At 40.2% G+C, this 20547-nt stretch overlaps 1 protein-coding gene across 1 annotated transcript in view; it reads right to left on the bottom strand.

Annotated features, from left to right (window-relative positions):
- Window positions 1-4838, bottom strand: part of LOC140736113 (phosphatidate phosphatase LPIN2-like) — an 81098-nt gene extending 76260 nt beyond the window's left edge. Inside the window, exon 1 of the mRNA XM_073061894.1 lies at window positions 4679-4838. The gene's annotated coding sequence lies outside the window, so the exon portion shown is untranslated. The remainder of the gene's footprint in view (window positions 1-4678) is intronic.
- Window positions 4839-20547: the final 15709 nt, after the last annotated feature.

Genomic DNA, 20547 nt, shown 5'->3' with positions numbered 1-20547 from the left:
ATGCTCCTTAATAATGCAATGCCTCATACACATTTACTTAAGCCATGCATGCTTTTATCTATATAAAATGTTTCAGCTTCCACTTTTAAATGGTACTTAAGATTGTTCTAAAATGTCTAATATAGTTTAAAAACAAATCATTTTCAGTTGATTTTCTTTTTCAATTAGTTTAGAGACTTAATCCAGCTAGTCACACATACACACTGGATCAGATGGAATGGCAGACCTAATCGTGAACTATCATGTCTGTCACTGTACCACATTCTTCCTCAAAAATTAAGTTAAGTTGCACTTGGGTGGGAATGTGTAACTGCAGTCTATCACATTCAGAACAGCAGTTCTGGTGAAACAGCAGGAGTGCTATCCCATGCTCTGCTTCTGAAATTTAATGGAATGATTCGCAAAGCAGTAATACTAACTGCTGCCAAATGATGACAATGATCTTAATGTATTTTTAGGCAAGCTATTAATTATGCCTTATCCTAGATGGCACAGATTGGCTAAGTTTTCAAAATACCTTGTGTGGGAATCCAATACATCCAAAATCTAAATTCATTCACTGTTCTGTTCAGACTAAATAAGTAGAAACGTAAAATAACACCCATCCTACGAGAAGATTCCATGCATGTGCTCATTAGCACATTGCAATATAATCAGAGCAAATCTAAGCTTCACTGTCTTTTCCAATTCAGAAATTCAGGATTACTTTGCACTTATTGGAAGTGGGGGTGATGCAGGTGGGTGGGGGAAGGTGTCTGAACAGATGGTTAACAATGGTTAAAAAGCTGAGACGGTTGTGTAAAAGTAAAACAGTGCAGAATAGTGCCTATATTGATAGTGACAATTCTAACGACGCCGACTTTAGCCAATATTAGACAAAGTTGCGCTCCGTTTGCTTAAAAGAGCAAACTGAAGGACTGAAATAGATGTCTAAGAGAAGTGAAGTACAATTGCTTAATTACTTAAAAGGACATGGAAAGCAGAGACAATAAAATAGTCTGCCAGGTCAAATTATGGGAGGTTAGTGACGAAGTACACTTTGGAAATTTGGTCACTAGGAGAAGAATGAAAAACACCTTGCTGCAACGGACAATAATATTGCAGGCGATATCCATAATAATATTTTGGAGATATAGATATTTATATAAAGGCATGATATGATTGATACTGAAAAGGCAGAGTAGAAGAATTTGTTGGAGATAGACTTAAGTTCAAGAACACAAGAGGTCGAGTGAGAAGAAAGGACAATTCAGATAAAATCAGAAGGATAAACTGATGAGGGTTTTAAGAGACAGAAGGACATCTCAAAGTGGCTGCAAAAATTCTCAAATGGGAGGGAGAGCAGCCAGAGGTCATGGTGCACATTGACACCAATGGCATAGGTAGAATGAATAAAGAGATCCTATAATGTGAGTGTAGTGAGTTAAGAAAGAGGCTGAAAAGCAACACCTTGAAGGCTTCTGGATTACTCCCAATGCTAGATGCTAGTCAGGGAAAGAATAGTAAATTGCAATCATTCTGATGTGATTATACTACGGATTCCACAGTCGCCATGCAACACTGAGCTACAGATAAGCATATCGATTAGGGAAAGGTGAATAACAAGGTTATTGTAGTGAATGACTTCAACTTCCCTAATATAGACAGGAACCTTGTTAATATAAGAGGTTTAGGTGGTGCAGAATCTCTTGGGTGCATCCAGGAGGGTTTCTTACATCATTTAGATAGTCCATCAAGAGGACATGCCACAATGAACCAATTGTTGGGTAATGAACATGGCCAGGTGACTGACCTTTCAGTAGACAGTTAGGGAACAGTGGCCACAACTCCTTTAGCATCCTCCAGGGTGCTAAAGGGTAATTACACAGTACAGGACAAATATGTTCCAACAGAAGGCTGGATATTAAGAGATGTCATGAATTTTATTAAGAAAATGGAAGCATAGAGGCCTTAAAGGTCATAAAGAAACAAGAAAAAAATGCAAGGGAATTAGGAAAGCCAAGAGAGGCCATGGAAAGTCCCCGGCAAGCAGGAATAAGAATCCAAGACTTTCCACACATATATCAAGAGGAAAACTAGGAAAAGGTAGGAGCATTCAGATACTGAAGAGAACACGTGCTCGGAGGTGGAGGATGTGGCTGAGGTTCTAATGAGAACTTTGTCAGTGCAACAGTATTGGAATCAGTATTCACCAAGGAAAATGATGTAGAATGGTTAAAGATATCAGTATGGATCATGCAAGTTTATGGTAGCATTTCGAGATAAAGGAGGTAGTGCTGGGTTTCTTAAAGAACACTCAGGTGGAAAAGTAATTGGGATTCAGAATTGGTCTGCCAAAAGAAGGCAATGTAGTGGTTAATAGGACTTATTCCAGCTGGTGATCTGTGACTAATGGTGCTCCAGAGGAATCCATACAAGGACCTCTGATGTGTGTGATATAAAAATTGGATGAAATTAGATGAAAATGAAAATGTACAAGGGGTGATTGATAAGTTTGTGGCCTAAGGTAGAAGGAGTCAATTTTAGAAAACCTAGCACATTTATTTTTCAACATAGTCCCCTCCTACATTTACACACTTAGACAAGCGATCATGGAGCAGACGGATCTTGGACCTCAAGAAAGTGTCCACAGCATAGGTGACTGATAAGTTCATGGCCTAAGGCAGAAGGACATGAGTTATACAGCTCTCGTTACATGCACATGCAGTTTAACTCTTTGAGTGATTATATAGAAAGGTTGAAGTTAATAACTCATCACGGTGATTGATAAGTTCGTGGCCTAAGGTAGAAGGAGATGTTATTAACTTCAAACTTTCTGCATAATCAAACAGTTGACCTCATGTGCATGTAACAAGAGCTGTATAACTCATCTCCTTCTACCTTAGACCACGGACTTATCAATCACCCATCTGTGGACACTTTCTGGAGGTCCAAGATCTGTATGCTCCACGACCGCTGGACTAAGTGTGTAAATGTAGGAGGGGACTATGTTGAAAAATAAATGTGCTAGGTTTTCTAAAATTGACTCCTCCTACCTTGGGCCACGAACTTATCAATCACCCCTTGTAAATGAGTGGGTTAGTAAGTTTGCAGATGCAACAAAGACTGTATTGTGGATAGCATAGAAAACTGGCAAAGGATACAGATCGTTTGCAGATACAGGAGAATAAATTTAACTCAGCCAAATGACAAGTAGTCCACTGATCTGTATCGTTTGCATGGTCTTCAAGTGTCAATGTGCAGGGTCCACATCCTTAGCTCCCTGAAAGTGGCTACTCAGCTTAGTACATTTGTTTTTATTAGTTGAGGAATCTGAGCTTAAGAGTTGGGAAGTTATGTTGCAGCTTTATAAAACTACAGTTAGACCATATCTGGAAAGTATTGCATTCAGTTCCAGTAACTGAATTCCCATTATAAGAAGGATGTTGAAGCTTTGAAGAGGGTGCAAAAGAGGTTTACCCAGATGCTGCCTAGATTAGAGAGCATTTTGCTATAAAGAGAGGTTGGATAAACTTGGGACTTCTCAGGAGCTATGAAGGCTGGTAGTATAAATTCAACCCAGTTTGTGAAAAAGTCAAAGTCTAATAAACAATACAAATAGGTAGTATACATTAAGGAGGAACAGAGGCCAAAGGAATGTGGCACATGACGCTGCTGTAATTAATTTTTTCATTGCAACTGTACTTATACATTGACTTTGACTTCTGACTTTGCTGACAGATTAGGGGGAATTGAAATTGGTAAATAACCTCCATAAAAACAGGTTGTGCAAGTTGGTTGCCAGAAGCAAATGTTGAGCCTACTGAGCTTTAAAACAGTAAACACCATAGCCAGAATTACCAAGAATCACTGATAGGAAGGCCATGAAGGAATCCTTGAAGGGATAGTAATCTAGATGAAAACAGAAAAGATTAACAGGAAACAGTCACCAATAGAATGAAGGTTCATGTAAGGCTAAGTGGTAGAGAGCAAAGTCCAAAAGGGACATCACAAACCAAAAGAAAGGAAAACAGAGAAAAAAATCAGAAGGTGCATAAATTGGCAGCAGCAAGCTGTCTGTATGAAAAGACGGACTAATAAACTAGTTATGGTAAGAAGTGAACATGTAATACATAGATAACCACTATAATATCTAGATTAAAATATTGCTATGCCTATTGTAAAACTAATTAATATTTGTTTTATTTCATCTGTATTTAAATATCTAAATAAAAATTGGACATTATCCTTGTCAAAGAATTCTACACACCCACCTTTGCCCCCTCTCATATCCCCTCCCCCATAACCAGTCTCCATAATCCTCTCCCTACCCCCTCCACTAAGCATTTACTCCACTACCTCACACAATCCATCTCCTGAACACACCCCTCCCAAACCCACCTTCCCGTAAACCCTCTCCCAAACCCATCCTCCCATGACACCTCCCTAAACCCACCCTCCTTTAAACCCTCCCCGTACCAACACTCCATTAGCCCCTTACCATGCCACTCAACCACCTACCCCCTCTCTTCCCTAATCTATCCCTCCATTACCAACTGCCCTACCTCCTTCTTGTCCACCCACTCTCCCTCATCCCACTAAAACCCCTCCCTCCCTCACTCCCCGATCACCCTCCCCACCCACCCTTTGTTGCCATTGGGGGTAAAAGACGCGAAGTTGCTTCAGAAACTGCCCTTACCGCCAAGCGAGCTACACCTTTACGAAAGGAGGCTCAACCACAGAGCAAACGATCCCCGCAACCAGGCAGAGAAAGCCAGTGAGTATCGGCAGCCGCCTTGAGCCAATAACCCGGGCCGGCCCCAGTACCAAGTCCACAACATCCGCCAGCACTACCCTTGGGGGCCGTGCGCATGCGTGCGGGTCATTACGCCATGACGTCACCGCGTTGGTTATCCATCCCGCCCTCAAGCGTCACTGAAGATTGGTTGTCATAAAAATAGGTAGAGCACCAACTTCTCAGTAGATGAGAGGGCAGAAGTGTTGAAAGGCAGAGTAATCATTATGAAATTCTGCAGGTGCTGGAAATTCAAATCAACAAACACAAATTCTTGGAGAAACTCTATGGAAATGAATAAACAGTCAACGTTTCTTATGCCTGTTGAACAATCAGTTAAACAATCATTTACCATGTTGGTGGGGGATTAAAGTTCAAAGTAAATTTATTAGTAATGTACATATATGTCATCGCATACAACCCTGAGATTCATTTCCTACGGGCATATTCAATAAAGATAACTATAATAGAACCAATGAAAGACCACACCAACAAGGTGGTCAACCAGTGTACAAGAGGCAACAAAACTGTACAAATACAAAATTAAGTACTTAAAATCGAGAACATGAGATGAAGAAGAGTCCTGAAAAGCAAGTGGGTTGAGGGAGTAGTTCAGTGATGGGCAAGTGAAGTTGAGTGAAGTTACTTCCTTTGATTCAGGAACCTAATGGTTCAGGGGTAATAACTGTTCCTGAACCAGTGGTGTGGGCCTTGAGGCTCCTGTACCTTCTTCCTAATAGCAGCAGTGAAAAGTGTGCATGACCTGGGTGGTGGAGGTCCCTATAACAGATGCTGCTTTCCTGCAACAATGCTCTGTGTAAATGTGCTCATTAGTGGGGAGGACTTGGCCAGGTCTTGACTTGCACTGGACACTGTATCCAGAGATACCAGCCACGTGATAGATGCACTGCCACCTGGCTGGTCGGAGGACACACCACATGCCAATCAACATTTGGTCCCTCCCAACTAATCAATGCACACCTAAATTATTGGTCACTTTAATTGGATTATCTCGCCCAGCCCCATGCTATAAAAGGTGAGACATATGCCTGGCTCGGTCTCTCTTACAGACCACTTCATTGAAGGTAAGTGCATTGATTGATGTTTGGGAAGGTTTATTGTTTATCCTGGTAAGGGAGCCGCAGCTATCCAAGCTATCCAAGGTTCTTTGTATGTGTAACTGTACCCTGTCCCCACACCGCTTCCTGTGTATTGTAGTTGCTTGTGTTGACCCGACTTCCCCTTGTAAATAAATTCCTTATTATTAAAACTGTATGTGTCCAGGCCTCTACTGTTGAGACTCAAAGAACCAGTTATTTCCATCACAACAGACACTTATAACTTGATTTTAACTGGCATGTGGCTGTTGTGTTTTACTATTTATTGTTATGCTTATTATTTAATGTTGTGTTTGTTATGTTATGATTGCACTGGTCCTGGGAAACGCTGTCTCATTCTGCCCTGCAGAGCTGATGTACGGTTAGAATGACAATAAAGTTTTTGAATCTTTGAATATCTACTGCTTTTTGTAGGTTTTTCTATTCAGAGGCATCAGTGTTTCCATACGAGGCTGTGATGCAGCCGGTCAATATACTCTCCATTACTTATCTGTGGAAGTTTGTCAAAACTTCAGATGTCATGCTGAATCTTTGCAATCTCTAAGGAAGTAGGGGAGCTGTTGCTGACCCTTTCCTCCTCTGATTCCCCAATGAGGATTGACCCATGGACCTCCAGTTTCCTCCTTCTGGAAACAATAATCAGCTCCTTGGTCTTGCTGACATTGAGTAAGAAGTTGTTGCAGCCAGATTTTCACTCTCCCTCTTACGTGCTGATTGATTACCCACTTTGATTCAACCTACGACAAAGGTGTCATCAGAAAACTTGAATATGCATTGGAGCTGTATATAGCCACACAGTCAGAAGTGTAAAATGAGTGAAGTGGAGCCTAAACATGCAGCCTTGTGATACATTTGTGCTGATGGAGATCATAGAGGAGATGTTGTTACCAATCTGAACTGACTCAGGTCTACAAATGAGGTATTGAGAAACAGGTCTTGAAATTAAGTGATTAGTTTTGAGGGGATGATAGTATTGAATAACTGCAGTCGATAAAGAGCATCCTGGTGAATATACCTTTGCTGTCCAGATGTTCCAAGGTAGAGTGAAGAGCCAATGAAATGGCCCCTATTGGGGACCTGTTGTGCCAGTCAGCAAATTGAAGTGGAGCCAAGTTGTTTCTCAAGCAGGAGTTGATAAGTTTTATTGTCAACAAAGACAAGAGGAGGGAAAGTAGGACCGACTATAGTTCATTGCTTTGGAAGAGAGAAAATGAGCCACAAGAGAGCATCATTCAACAGTGGTGAAGATGTCAGAGAGACAAGAGACATGGAATCTAGAGCAACATAAAGCTGGAGGAAATGAGTGGGTCAAGCAGCATCTGTGGAGAGAAATGGAGAGTCAACATTCTGCACGGGTCAAGACTCTTCACTTTCCACAAATACTGCCTGACCCTGCTGAGTCTCTCCAACTTTTTTGTGTTGTAGAAGCAATCAGAACTTAGAAGTATTGGCAATAATCAAATGTTCCAGTCACATAGATTTCTGTTGGAGTAGAAAATTCCAGAGATTCAGCATCCTCTGCAAGAAGTTTCAGTGCACGTCAGTAATGAATAAACATACACTACTCTTGCAGTTGTTCCCCCTCATTTGAGTATCTTCCACTAGTGGAAACCTGTTTTCATCTATCCCATCATGCTCCCTCAGGATCTTATATGCTTCAATAAGATCACTCTTCATTCTTCTGAACTTCAAAGAATATAAGTTGATTTCTTTAGCACCTAGCAACAGAACAACACTCTCTTCTCGCCAATTAGCCTAATATCTCTTGGATCACCTCCGGTGACATTCGTAAATAAGAGGACCAAAGTAGAGCACCTGATTGCAGATGTGGCCTCACCAGTACCGTCTACAATTGTAACTATACTTAAGCTATTTTTAAACTACAACCTTCTCACAATAACGGCCAAGGACATTGCTAAGTGCACTTGCATTAAAAAAATATAAGGTCTTTACTGCAAGATCCCAACACATGCAATCAGTTAGTTCAATTTTAAAAGTTTACTGTCACGAGAAAGCTGACAGAGATGATGGTTGGTTGTTCTTATTCCATTCGTGTCTGAATAGTGAAAAGAACAGTTTCTTACAGTTACATATAATACACCAGCAGTGTTTAATTTAAAGCTGTCAGAAAGATAAGCAGCCTTTGCATTACAGAACTGTAGGCTATTTATGACACAGGAAGCAATTCAATACAATACATCAAACTAGTCAAGAAAAGGCTGGAGAGTGGTATAATCCCTCCCTCCTGAATTAGTCCATGACCCCACAGATTACAACTTCTCAATTACGCATGCAAGTATCATACATTTTAACACAGAATCATATAAAATAAGAGTGGAAATAGATCGTTTCACCCTTTCGATCCTATTCCGTCATGGTTGATCATCCAGTTCACTCCTTCTCCCCATGTCTTTTGATCACTTTAGCATAAGGAATTACTTATCTCTGCTTTCAATATATTTAATGACCTGTTCTCCACTGCCCACCATACAGAGAATTCTACAGGTTCGTCCTCCTCTGGGTGAAGAATTTTCTCCTGATTGTAAATGGCATTCTCCAACATCTTGAAATTATGACTCCTGGTGTTGTAAGCTCCAGCCATTGTCTATATCCTCCCCTTACCTAGCCACTCCTGCCCTAATGGATTTTTTTAGACTTCTGTGAGATCCCCTTATGTGAACATAGATTTAATCAACCCAGTCACTTCTGAGATGTCAGTCCTGCTATTATAGTAATCAGTCTAGTAATCTTTATTGCATTTCTTCCTTCAAGGAAGCTGCTGATATGGCCTCACCAAGGCCCTGTATAGCAGCAGCAAAACATCTTTTCTTCAATTCACAAAGGCAGCAAGTTCCCAGATCTCCTGCACTTGCTGACTGCAAAATGTTTCCTCATCTCCTTTGTAACTCTTCCACCAATATTTGTAAAAAATACAATTTTTCTTTGGTTCTCTGCAAAGTCCATGCCAAACTTTTTATCCATTTACCTGAATCCTGCTTATCTCATAAGGACCATATCCTTTGCCCATTCACATGCCTGATTAAACATCTCTTAAACACAGTAATTGTATCATATTCCATGACATCCTCTGGAAACAAGTTCTAGATATCATTTGCTCTCTGTGTAAAAAAATCTTACCCCTCAAATTCTTTTTAAAATTCACTCCACTCATCTTAAACCTATACCCCTTTGTTTTGGATACCTCTACCATGGGAAAATGATTCTGACTATCGACCCTATCCATGCACCTTGTGATTTTATATTCCTCTAATAACCTCCACTCCTGGGAAAACAATCTCAAACTATCTAATCTCCCACCCACCTCCCATAACTAACATCCTGATAAATCTCCTCTACACTCACCCCGTGCAATCACATCCCTCCTCTAAGGTGCTGGCCAGAACTGTACACAATATTTCAGATGTTGTTTTGTAAAGTTGCAACATAACCTCCCAACAGTTATATTCAATGCTAATGAAGGCAAACATATTGTATGCATTTTACATTGCATTGTCTACTTGCTTTGCTATTTTCAGGGAGCTATGGACCTGAATGCCATGACCTCCCTGATTATCAGCATTCTTAGTGCCCTGCTCATTTGCTTCCCCTTGCACTTATTGAGATTTAAATTCCATCTGTCAATGTTCCACCCAAATTTGCATCTGATCTATATCTTAAGTAGCTAATGATCGATTGTTCCATGAAAGTAAGTATTTTACCCAGAGTGCAAAGGTCAAAGTAAATTTATTAACTAAGTACATATATGTCATCATATTCAACCCTGAGATTCATTTTCTTGCGGATGTACTCAACAAATCCATAAAAGAAAAAAAACATACTAGAATCAATGAATTTCCAGTCATCTGCAACCTAAAAATCCTCAATTGCTCCAGTAACTAAAATCTCAATGCCAAAAGATGTTTCTTTCTCAGGGGCAACATTTTTCTTAATTTTGGATACACGACATTAAGAAACATGCATTTTAATAGTAACATTCTGTTTGAAGATAACTTGGGAGTGAGGGAGTATTTATGTGATTTTAATATAAAACTAAATCCGTTCAGAGAATGGGGTGCTGGAATCTCCAATCAGTTGCTGGAATGTTTTTGGCAGCAAATCACAAGGTGCACTGAAACTGTTTTGCTGTCGTGTTTCCAGATTATTTCCAGGCCATAAATGGAATCATACTCTGCCAGTGCCACAAGCATATTTTGTTTTGAAGATAAACCACTGACTTACTGATAGCTTCAGGGAAATGCATCTTTCCTTAACTGTATCCATCTAATTTTTTTGGTTTACAAGTCTGAAACAGGATTGATATATTGAAAAATAATCTCATAGAGATTAGTTTTATAATTGTGATGCAACCTTATAGAACTAATATGAATAGAATTTATTTTTATTTAATTTTGACTCTCACTTATTTTGACTGTAGCAGGTTTAAATCTGCCACATAGGAACCAGTGCAGAAATATCCCCAACCCCAATAAAAGGAGGTGTATGAAGATGGAGCCCTGTGATGAAGATCATTAATTTTAAAAAAAGCTTTAATGTTTTCTTTCTTTTCTTTCAGCCACTTAAATCAGAAAAAAAAATAGAATTGAGTTGAATACCTACTACCAGATGCAATAAAACCGAACAAAACAATGTCGTATGACTCCTTTTTCATGATACCTACAACCAGAACATGTCCAGGTAGCATAACTCAAGACAAAGCCTTTCATTCATTTTCACAAACTACAAGGCAGTTTATATTTGCTCTTGCCAAAGCAATGAAGATTTCATCATTGACATAAGTCCCAATCGCTGTTCTGGGAACATACTATATTTAACAACTTAAGCTGAAGATAGTATATTTCCAAAAAGACAGTTGGTGAACAGAATAAAATAATGCAGATGTCCCCCAAGTACTAATTTCAAGCGCCAAACATTGCATTGCCTGGCTTTAATTCAAAGTAATTGATGTGCAGTCATCTGCACTGGGAATCAACTAATGCGAGTACTTTTAAAAATACCGGGCTTTTTTTGGCCATGTATTAAACTCTGCAGTAAGTTGGCTGAAACTGCACTCCTTCAAAGGAACATAAAAATAACCTTTCATGGTTAGCAGCATTCAGCATCGGCACTTAGCTCCTGGAAACTATTATAATAACTTCTCATTAACAGTTCATGTATTCAGAAATGCAGTGCAAGTAAGTCAACTTGTTTGAATCTCATGTGGAAAGAAAAGTTTGCAATTGTTTGAATATCATGCACTCATCATCAGTGGCTGTCATGGCATTTATGTTGTGAAGATCCTTGTGCTCGTTCACTCAGACAAGTTCAAGTTTATGGTCATCTGACTGTACATACACACAACCAGTGCAACAACATTCCTCTGGACCACAGTGCACCCACAATACAAATATCATGTGTGGCACCTAAAACAAAGTATTATCACAAATAAGTTAAGAAAACATAATTCAAAATGTTTGTAAAGTGCACAAAAGAGGTAAACAGTAAACAATAATCAGCTAGCTGTCCTGGTGTTGAGACCTCAGTGGTAGCAAAGTATTCATTAGTCTCACGGCCTGCTGTTACCCAGTCTGGCAGTCCTAGTCCTGATGCTTCTGTACCTCCTCCTTGACAGAAGTGGGTCAAAGAGATTGTGCGATGGGTGGTAGGGATCCTCACCAATGCTTCTGGCCCTTCATATACAAAACTCACGGTAAATGTCACAAACAGGGGAGAGAATGACCCCATTGATCCTCTCAGTGGTGTCTTCCTATCCTCTGTAGGGTCTTGCCGTCCAATGCCTTGCAGCTTCCAATTCTGTTATCCAACAGGTACACATGCTTGGACTGGGAGTGTAGATCAGAGGTCTTGTGCTTGTATCTCTCCCAATCAATGTGCCGGTTATGAGCAAACTGTGCTCCAAGAATTTTGTCAGGAGGTGACTCTGTTGGAATTAGACTTCACTGCTTGCTAATCACACCTTGCCATAGCATTGTGTTCCCTCCTGCCCTGGCACTGAACTTATCCACATACACATCAACATGCTTCCTTCAGATTAGAGCAGAAGTTTTCCTTGGCTTCATTCTGAAGTTCCCAAGGTGAGGCATATGTGATGATGGCCATGATGTGTTAGTTCCTTGTCAGAGGAAGCTACAAAGTCAAGAGTCATATTTACAATTGCACAAGAGGATATTGCAGACTGCCTATATAAGCATATACATGATTGTAAAGCCCCATCCATGAAGAAGGTTAATGCCTCCAGTGGGAGCTGTTCTTTGAGCTGGCCTTCTCTTACCTGCCCTGTGTCACTTAGGACAGTAAAGGCAATGTCAAAACATCTTGAGCTTCAAAGCTATGACAATGGAACACCTACTGTCACTATTGGGACTGTCTCCCAGGTTCTAACAATACATGCCCTCAATCCAACTACCCTGTTATACAAAGGCCACCATCCTTTAATTACAGTATATATTATGATCCAGGAAACGTGGACCACTCCCCGTGTCTCAGGACTCACCACATAACAAAGGGAAGTGTTGATGATGAAATTCACCATCTTCCTTTAATGCATCAGCATAACATGTGACCAGTTGAGGAAAAGAATGTTTAAAGATTGATGTCAATCTTGGTACAAAACTCTGCGTGCTGGTCAGTAATGCCCTTTGCCACTCCTAAATAGTTCTCAGAGTTGAACTGCCTGCAACACGTGTCTCAAGATACTGGAGGGATACTACTAACAGTATAGGTGAAAAATCCTCCAAATATACTGGGAGCATAAACAAACAAATGTCAGGATTCTCTTCCAGGTCAGCATTCTATCCTCTAAGGTTTTAATTTTACTTAGTTGGCTCATTGGGTTGGATACATAATTTTCATGACCCCCACCGGACTCCCAAAACTCACACTTTATTGTGAATTCTGTCATGGGCAGAGATTACCAAAGATCAAGGATCAACTTTATCTACCATATCTTAAGAAAGAAATTAGAAAAGCTAAAAGAAGATATGAGGTTGCTTTGGCAAGTAAGGTGAAAATAAATCCAAAGGGTTTCTACAGTTATATTATTAGCAAAAGGAAAGTGAGGGATAAAATTGGTCCCTTAGAGAATCAGAGTGAACACTATGTGTGGAGCCAATAGAAATGGGGGAGATTTTGAACAATTTCTTTGGTATTCACTAAGGAGAAGGATAATGAATTGTGTAAGGTAAGGGAAACAAGTAGGGTAGTTATGGAAACTATGATGATTAAAGAAGAGGAAGTACTGGCGCTTTTAAAGAATATAAAAGTGGATAAGTCTCTGAGTCCTGACAGGATATTCCCTAGGACCTTGAGGGAAGTTAGTGTAGAAATAGCAGGGGCTCTGACAGAAATATTTCAAATGTCATTAGAATCAGGATGGTGTCAGAGGACTGGCATATTGCTCATGTGGTTCCATTGTTTAAAAAGGGTTCTAAGAGTAAACCTAGCAATTATCAGCCTGTAAGTTTGACATCAGTGGTGGGTAAATTAATGGAAAGTATTCTTAGAGATGGTATATATAATTATCTGGATAGACAGGGTCTGATTAGGAACAGTCAACATGGATTTGTGCGTGGAAGGTCATGTTTGACAAATCTTATTGAATTTTTTGAAGAGGTTACGAGGAAAGTTGATGAGGGTAAAGCAGTGGATGTTGTCTATACGGGCTTCAGTAAGGCCTTTGACAAGGTTCCACACGGAAGGTTAGTTAGGAAGGTTCAATCATTAGGTGTTAATATTGAAGTAGTGAAATGGATTCAACAGTGGCTGGATGGGAGATGCTAGAGAGTAATGGTGGATAACTGTTTGTCAGGTTGGAGGCCGGTGACTAGTGGTGTGCCTCAGGGATCAGTACTGGGTCCAATGTTGTTTGTCATTTACATTAATGATCTGGATGATAGGGTGGTAAATTGGATTAGTAAGTATGCAGATGATACTAATGAATCCACATACTAATGTGGATAATGAAGTAGGTTTTCAAAGCTTGCAGAGAGATTTAGGCCAGTTAGAAGAGTGGGCTGAAAGATGGCAGATGGAGTTTAATGCTAATAAGTATGAGGTGCTACATTTTGGTAGGACTAATCAAAATAGGACATACATGGTAAATGGTAGGGCATTGAGGAATGCAGTAGAACAGAGTGATCTAGGAATAATGGTGCATAGTTCCCTGAAGGTGGGATCTCATGCGGATAGGGTGGTGAAAAAAGCTTTTGGTATGCTGGCCTTTATAAATCAGAGCATTGAGTATAGGAGTTGGGATGTAATGTTAAAATTGTACAAGGCATTGGCAAGGCTGAATTTGGAGTATTGTGTACAGTTCTGGTCACCGAATTATAGGAAAGATATCAACAAAATAGAGTACAGAGAAGATTTACTAGAATGTTACCTGGGTTTCAGCACCTAAGTTGCAGAGAAAGGTTGAACAAGTTAGGTCTTTATTCTTTGGAGCGTAGAAGGTTGAGGGGGGACTTAATAGAGATATTTAAAATTATAAGGGGGATAGATAGAGTTGACATGGATAGGCTTTTTCCACTGAGCGTAGAGGAGATTCAAACAAGAGGACATGAGTTGAGAGTTAGGGGGAAAAGTTTAGGAGTAACACCAGGGGGAACTTCTTTACTCTGAGAGTGGTAGCTGTGTAGAATGAGCTTCCAGTAGAAATGGTAGAGGCAGGTTCGATATTGTCATTTAAAAAAAAAATTGGATAGGTATATGGACAGGAAAGGAATGGAGGGTTATGGACTGAGTGCAGGTAGGTGGGACTAGCTGAGAGTAAGCGTTCGGCATGGACTAGAAGGGCCAAGATGGCCTGTTTCCATGCTGTAATTGTTATATGGTTATATACAGTATATTTACATGTACACATTGAGTACCCATTATTTAAAATGCTTGACAGCTGAATTTTCACAATTATGTTCAATTTTCAGTTCATCGTGATAGATCTTTGGTTGTTTCATGATCTGCACACTGTTAAATGGCATATGCTCGCTCTAACGCTGACAAATCCATTCTCTCAATACATATTCCACTATAGACCGGTGAGTCTTACGTTGGTGGTCTGCAAACTACTGGAAAGGATTCTTAAGGATAGGATCTACGAGCATTTGGAGAAGTACAGTCTACTCATGGATAGTCAACATGGCCTTGTGAAGGGAAGATCGTGCCTCACGAGCCTGATTGAGTTTTTGAAGAGGTAACAAAAGAAATTGATGAGGGTAGGGCAGTGGATGTGGTCTACATGGACTTTAGCAAAGCATTTGACATGGTCCCTCATGAGAGACTCATCCAGAAAGTCATGAGGCATGGGATAAATGGAACCTTGGCTGTTTGGATAAAAAATTGGCTTAAAGGAAGAAAGCAGAGGGTAGTTGTGGAAGGAAAGTATTCTGCCTGGAGGTCAGTGACTAGTGGAGTGCCGCAGGGATCTGTCCTGGGACCACTGATATTTGTGATTTTTATAAATGACCCGGATGTAGAGGCGGAAGGATGGGTGAGTAAGTTTGTGGATGACACGAAGATTGGAGGAGTTGTGGATGGAGCTGCAGGTTGTCGAAGGTTACAAAAGGATATAGACAGACTGCAGAGTTGGGCAGAAAAATGCTAGATGGAGTTCAATCCAGACAAGTGTGAGGTAATACATTTTGGAAGGACAAACCAGAAGACTGAGTACAGGATTAATGGTCAGTTACTTAAGAGTGTGGATGAACAAAGGGACCTTGGGGTTCAAATCCATACATCCCTCAAGGTCGCTGTGCAGGTTGATAGGGTAGTTAAGAAGGCCTATGGGATGCTAGGCTTCATTAACGGGGATTGAGTTCAAGAGTAGAGAGATCATGTTGCAACTCTACAAATCTCTGGTGAGACCGCACTTAGAGTATTGTGTTCAGTTCTGGTCACCTCATTATAGGAAGGATGTGGAAGCTACGGAGAGGGTGCAGAGGAGATTTACCAGTATGCTGCCTGGTTTGGAGAACAAGTCATACGAAGCAAGGTTAGCAGAGATGGGACTTTTCTCTTTGGAATGTAGAAGAATGAGAGGGAACTTGATAGAGGTCTACAAGATTATGAGAGGCATAGATAGGGTGGATAGTCAGTACCTGTTTCCCAGGGCACCAACAGCAAACACCAGAGGGCATATGTACAAAATTAAGGGAGGGAAGTTTAGGGGAGACATCAGGGGTAAGTTTTTTACACAGAGGGTTGTGAATGCCTGGAATGACTTGCCAGGGATGGTGGTGGAGTCTAAAACATTAGGGGTACTTAAGAGCCTCTTGGACAGGCACATGGATGAAAGAAAAATGGAAGGTTATGGGGTAGTGTGGGTTTAGTACATTTTTTTAAGGATTATATGGGTCGGCACAACATGGAGGGCTGAAGGGCCTGTACTGTGCTGTAGTGTAGTGTTCTCTGGTTCTATTCGAGATCTTTATGCAGTAAATTTCAGTAAATTCTGTTCTTTACATATATGAGGTTACTTGTCAGAACTATCTGTGATGCACAAAGACCTGTAACGTCATGTCAGCGCTCAAAAAGTAATTCAGATTTTGGAATATTTAATGAGATAGCATAGAATCACCATCATTTCCAACACTGAATTTATATGCTACTGGTAACCAATCTTTTTTAACACTTACTCATTATACATATGTACTTACATACCAAATATTACATACGGTAAATATAATGAAAATATAATGTGTGCAGGGTAACAGAAGCAGCACAGCAGCATCGGGTGATGAACAACAATCAACGCAGGTTTTCAGTCTCCACCTACGATGTCATACTCTGATTACAGAATATCATATTTCTGTTTTACATTTTTCAAGCATTTCACAAAAGGTATATAAACAATCAGCATTGTAGACTTGTTCTGGTGTTAGATTTACATCTGTGACAATCTTGGCTAACTCATCAAGGAATTTCTCTGCTGTTTTATCACCACAAATCTTTAAAAATTTAATCCCGTGCCCTTCCTTAAATTTCTGTAACCAGCCTGCTGAATTTTCACAATTACCTTCAATTTTCAGTTTGTTTTGATAAATCTTTGCTTGCTTCACGATCAGCGTACTGTTAAGTGGCATATGTTCATTCTGATGCTGATGAATTCACTCTTTCATTATACGATTGAGATCTTCATTTTTCACTTCATGCCCTGTTTTTCTATTTTTCATTAACTTCAATTCATTACATATTGGGAAGCTTTTAAAACCCTATAGAGAGCAACTAAAAGAATAATTAGGAAGGTAAAGATGAAATATGAAAGCAAGCTAGCAAACAACATCAAAGTGGATAGTAAAAGCTTTTTCAAGTATATAAAAAATAGAAAAGAGTTGAGAGTGGATATAGGACCAATAGAAAATGAGGCCGGAGAAATAATAATGGGAGACAAGGAGATAGCAGATGAACTAAATGAGTATTTTACATCAGTCTTCACTGTGGAAGACACTAGCAGTGTGCTAGATGTTGAAGGGTGTGAGGAAAGAGAAATGAGTGCAGTTACTATTACAAGGAAGAAGGTGCTCAAAAAGCTGAAAGACATAAGGGTACATATGTCACCTGGACCAGATAAACTCCACCCTAGGGTTCTGAAAGAGGTAGCGGTAGAGATTGTGAGACATTAGTAATGATCTTTCAAAAATCATTGGACGCTAGCATCGTGCCAGAAAACTGGAAATTTGCAAATGTCACTCCACTCTTTAAGAAAGGAGGAAGACAGCAGAAAGGAAATTATAGATCAGTTAGCCTGACCTCAGTGGTTGGGAAGATATTGGAGCCAATTTTTAAGGATAAGGTTATGGAGCACTTGGTGGCACATGACACCAAGTGCAGTGCAGTGACTAAGGTAATAGATAGACGGGGTGGTGGTGGGCTAACTGGAATGGTTGATCGGATTAACAGCCTGCGAAAGAAGTTTTTAAGATAGCATGAAGTTTTTGTTTTAATAGCCCTATATCATTTTCCAGAACAGAGCTTTTGGAAAGGTATTTTTCTGGGTAGCTAGAGGAAAAGATTCAAGGATAATCTCCAAGCTTCCTTGAAAAAAAAAGTAAATTCCCCACCGACTCCTGGAGTCCCTGTCTCATGATCTCTGAAAGTGGAGCAGTCTTTAGGATAGCACAGAGAACTCTGAGACTATGCTCAGGATGTACACGGAAGTCCAGCATAAGTGGCAGAAGAAATGTGCCACCTAACAAGTTACCTTTCTGGCCATCCTGTCAGTTACCTCCATCTAATCTGTAGGGAATTGATGGGTCCCATAAGGATTGTATCATTAGTCCTAGAACCCACAGATTGGGACTGAGAGCAAATCAGCCTCTGAGCCACATTTAGCTATTACATGTACATGAAACATACAGTGAAATGTATTGTTTGTGTTAACAACCAACACACCATGTGCTGGGGGCAGCCCAAAAGTGTCGCCACACATTCAGAGCGCCCACAATTTTCAGTACAACAACACAGAACACAACAAGCAATAAAATAAGCACCTTTTCTCAATTCCACCCTGCCTCCCACCCATATACACCAGATAGTCCTCCTACTGCAGGATAAGTCTCCAGGGTTCCAGGTCTCCAGGCTTCAGCCATCGAACTTAGCTTCTGGACTTCTGATCAACCTTCGGGTTTCGATCTTCGGTATCAAGCCCTGGACTAGCAAGCGACGATAACCCATGACTCAAACTCTGATGTGCCGGCTGACCAGCTGTCATGCCTGCTCGTGCCTCCTGCTTACAGAGACGTGCACTTACCTGGAACAGCCCGAACAAGGCCACATAACTGGCTTTTGAGCACAAAGCAGAGATCTGGACACTGGTTGTCCTTCATCCCATAGCTATATTGCCAGCCTTTAGAGCATGGCGCTTAAGTCTGGATTCTGGATGTCTTTGTCCCACCAATGAAGAAAAAGATGATAAACTCAGTTTCTTAACTGAAGCTTAAATTTGATCAAAAGATGGAGATACATGGTGCCTTATGTGTCCCTTTCAGACATTCTAATCCACATTACAGCCAATAAATTATTTCCTAAAGGTAGTCATTGTTGGAACCAAACCATAAACAAGAGAAAATCTGCAGAAACTGGAAAACCTTTCTGCCCAAAATGTTGACTGTACTTTTTTCCATAGATGCTGCCTGGCCTGCTGAGCTCCTCCGGCATTTTGTGCGTGTTGCATGGCTGTAACTCTGAGACATCACAGTCACTTTGTGCACAAGTTTTGACAAACAGAAAACTGGAAATACATAATTCTTTGTGTGTTATTGGTCTTGACTTTCCTTAATTTACTGACGCGATGTGAATTCACTATGTCAGCAGTCATTACCTACTTCCAAATCCCATTGAGGTGGTTTTGAACAGTTGAGAGATTGAATACTTTTTCCCAGGGCCAAAATGTTTAAAACATGCATTTAAACTGAGAGAGTGTAAATTCACTGGAGGTGTGCAAGCAAGTTTTTTTACGGTGTGTGAATGCCTGGAATGTGCTGCCAGGGGTGCTAGTGCAGGCAAGTATGATAGAGACACTTAAAAGGCTTTTAGAAAGGAACATGAATATGCAGAGAATAGAGGGAAATGGGCATTATGTAGGCAAAAGGGTGTTTAGTTAGGTATTTAATTATTTGACAAAACATCCTGGACTACAGAGCATACTCCTGCTGCACAGTCCTATGTTCTATCAGCTTGGGTCAGGTCATATCAGAATCTCCTTTATTTCTGTACAAAATTGAATTTTTTCTACCATATTTTATTTTGTTGACAAAGTATTGTTCAGATGTATAAAATCGAAGGGAAGGACCCAGAACCCTCCCCACTGGGACTAGAGTTTCATTTCTGCTGAAACGTCTATACTGGTAACTTACTGTTCTTGATGGATGTGCGTGTTGCGAAACAATTTGAAGCCTCAGCTCCATTTAAAACAGCGTTCAGTGTCAGTAGACGGTTGCCCACCATCTATCATAACTTATTGTTGCTTAGATGTCCTATTTATTCTTGGATTGTGGTGACAAGTCAAATCTTACAATAATATAATACCAATTACCGGTAGTAATTTTAAACTGGAGGCACTAGAGACAGCAAATGCTGAAATCTGGAGCAAAGAATGATCTGCTGGAGAAAAACAGCAAGTTGGGCGGCATCTGTAGATGGAAATGGGTAGTTGACGTTTCAGGTTGAAACCCCTTCGTCTGCACTGAAACAACTTCGGACTTGTTTGCTGGCTTATGTCGTTGGTGAAACAAAAACTCCGGATTCAATTGTTTTTTGCTGATAAAATGAAATGAAAAATAGTTACCAAAATAGAGTAATTTCAATAAGTTCTGGCCAGAGCTTTAATAGCAGACAAGCCAATATTAATAAAGCTAACATAATTATACCATATCCTTATAAAGCAAATAGACACATGGTATTTTATCAGTCAGCAGAATATAAGTACTGTTATATATTTCTGCATTACAAGTATTAGTTTGGCTACACTAGGTATTTTCAACTATATAAGGCATCTTATCTGTTTATGTGGATTTCCTTGGACTAATATGCCAAAATCCATTGTACAACAAGCTATTTGGCAGCAATCCAGTCAGCATTTTATTGCCTTGTATGGACAAATGTCTGGAATGGGAGGGGAGGGATCCTAAGCAGCTGTCACTAGAC

Source organism: Hemitrygon akajei, chromosome 11, assembly GCF_048418815.1.
Source record: "Hemitrygon akajei chromosome 11, sHemAka1.3, whole genome shotgun sequence".
Taxonomy (NCBI): domain Eukaryota; kingdom Metazoa; phylum Chordata; class Chondrichthyes; order Myliobatiformes; family Dasyatidae; genus Hemitrygon; species Hemitrygon akajei.
This window is presented reverse-complemented; position numbering and strand designations above follow the sequence as displayed.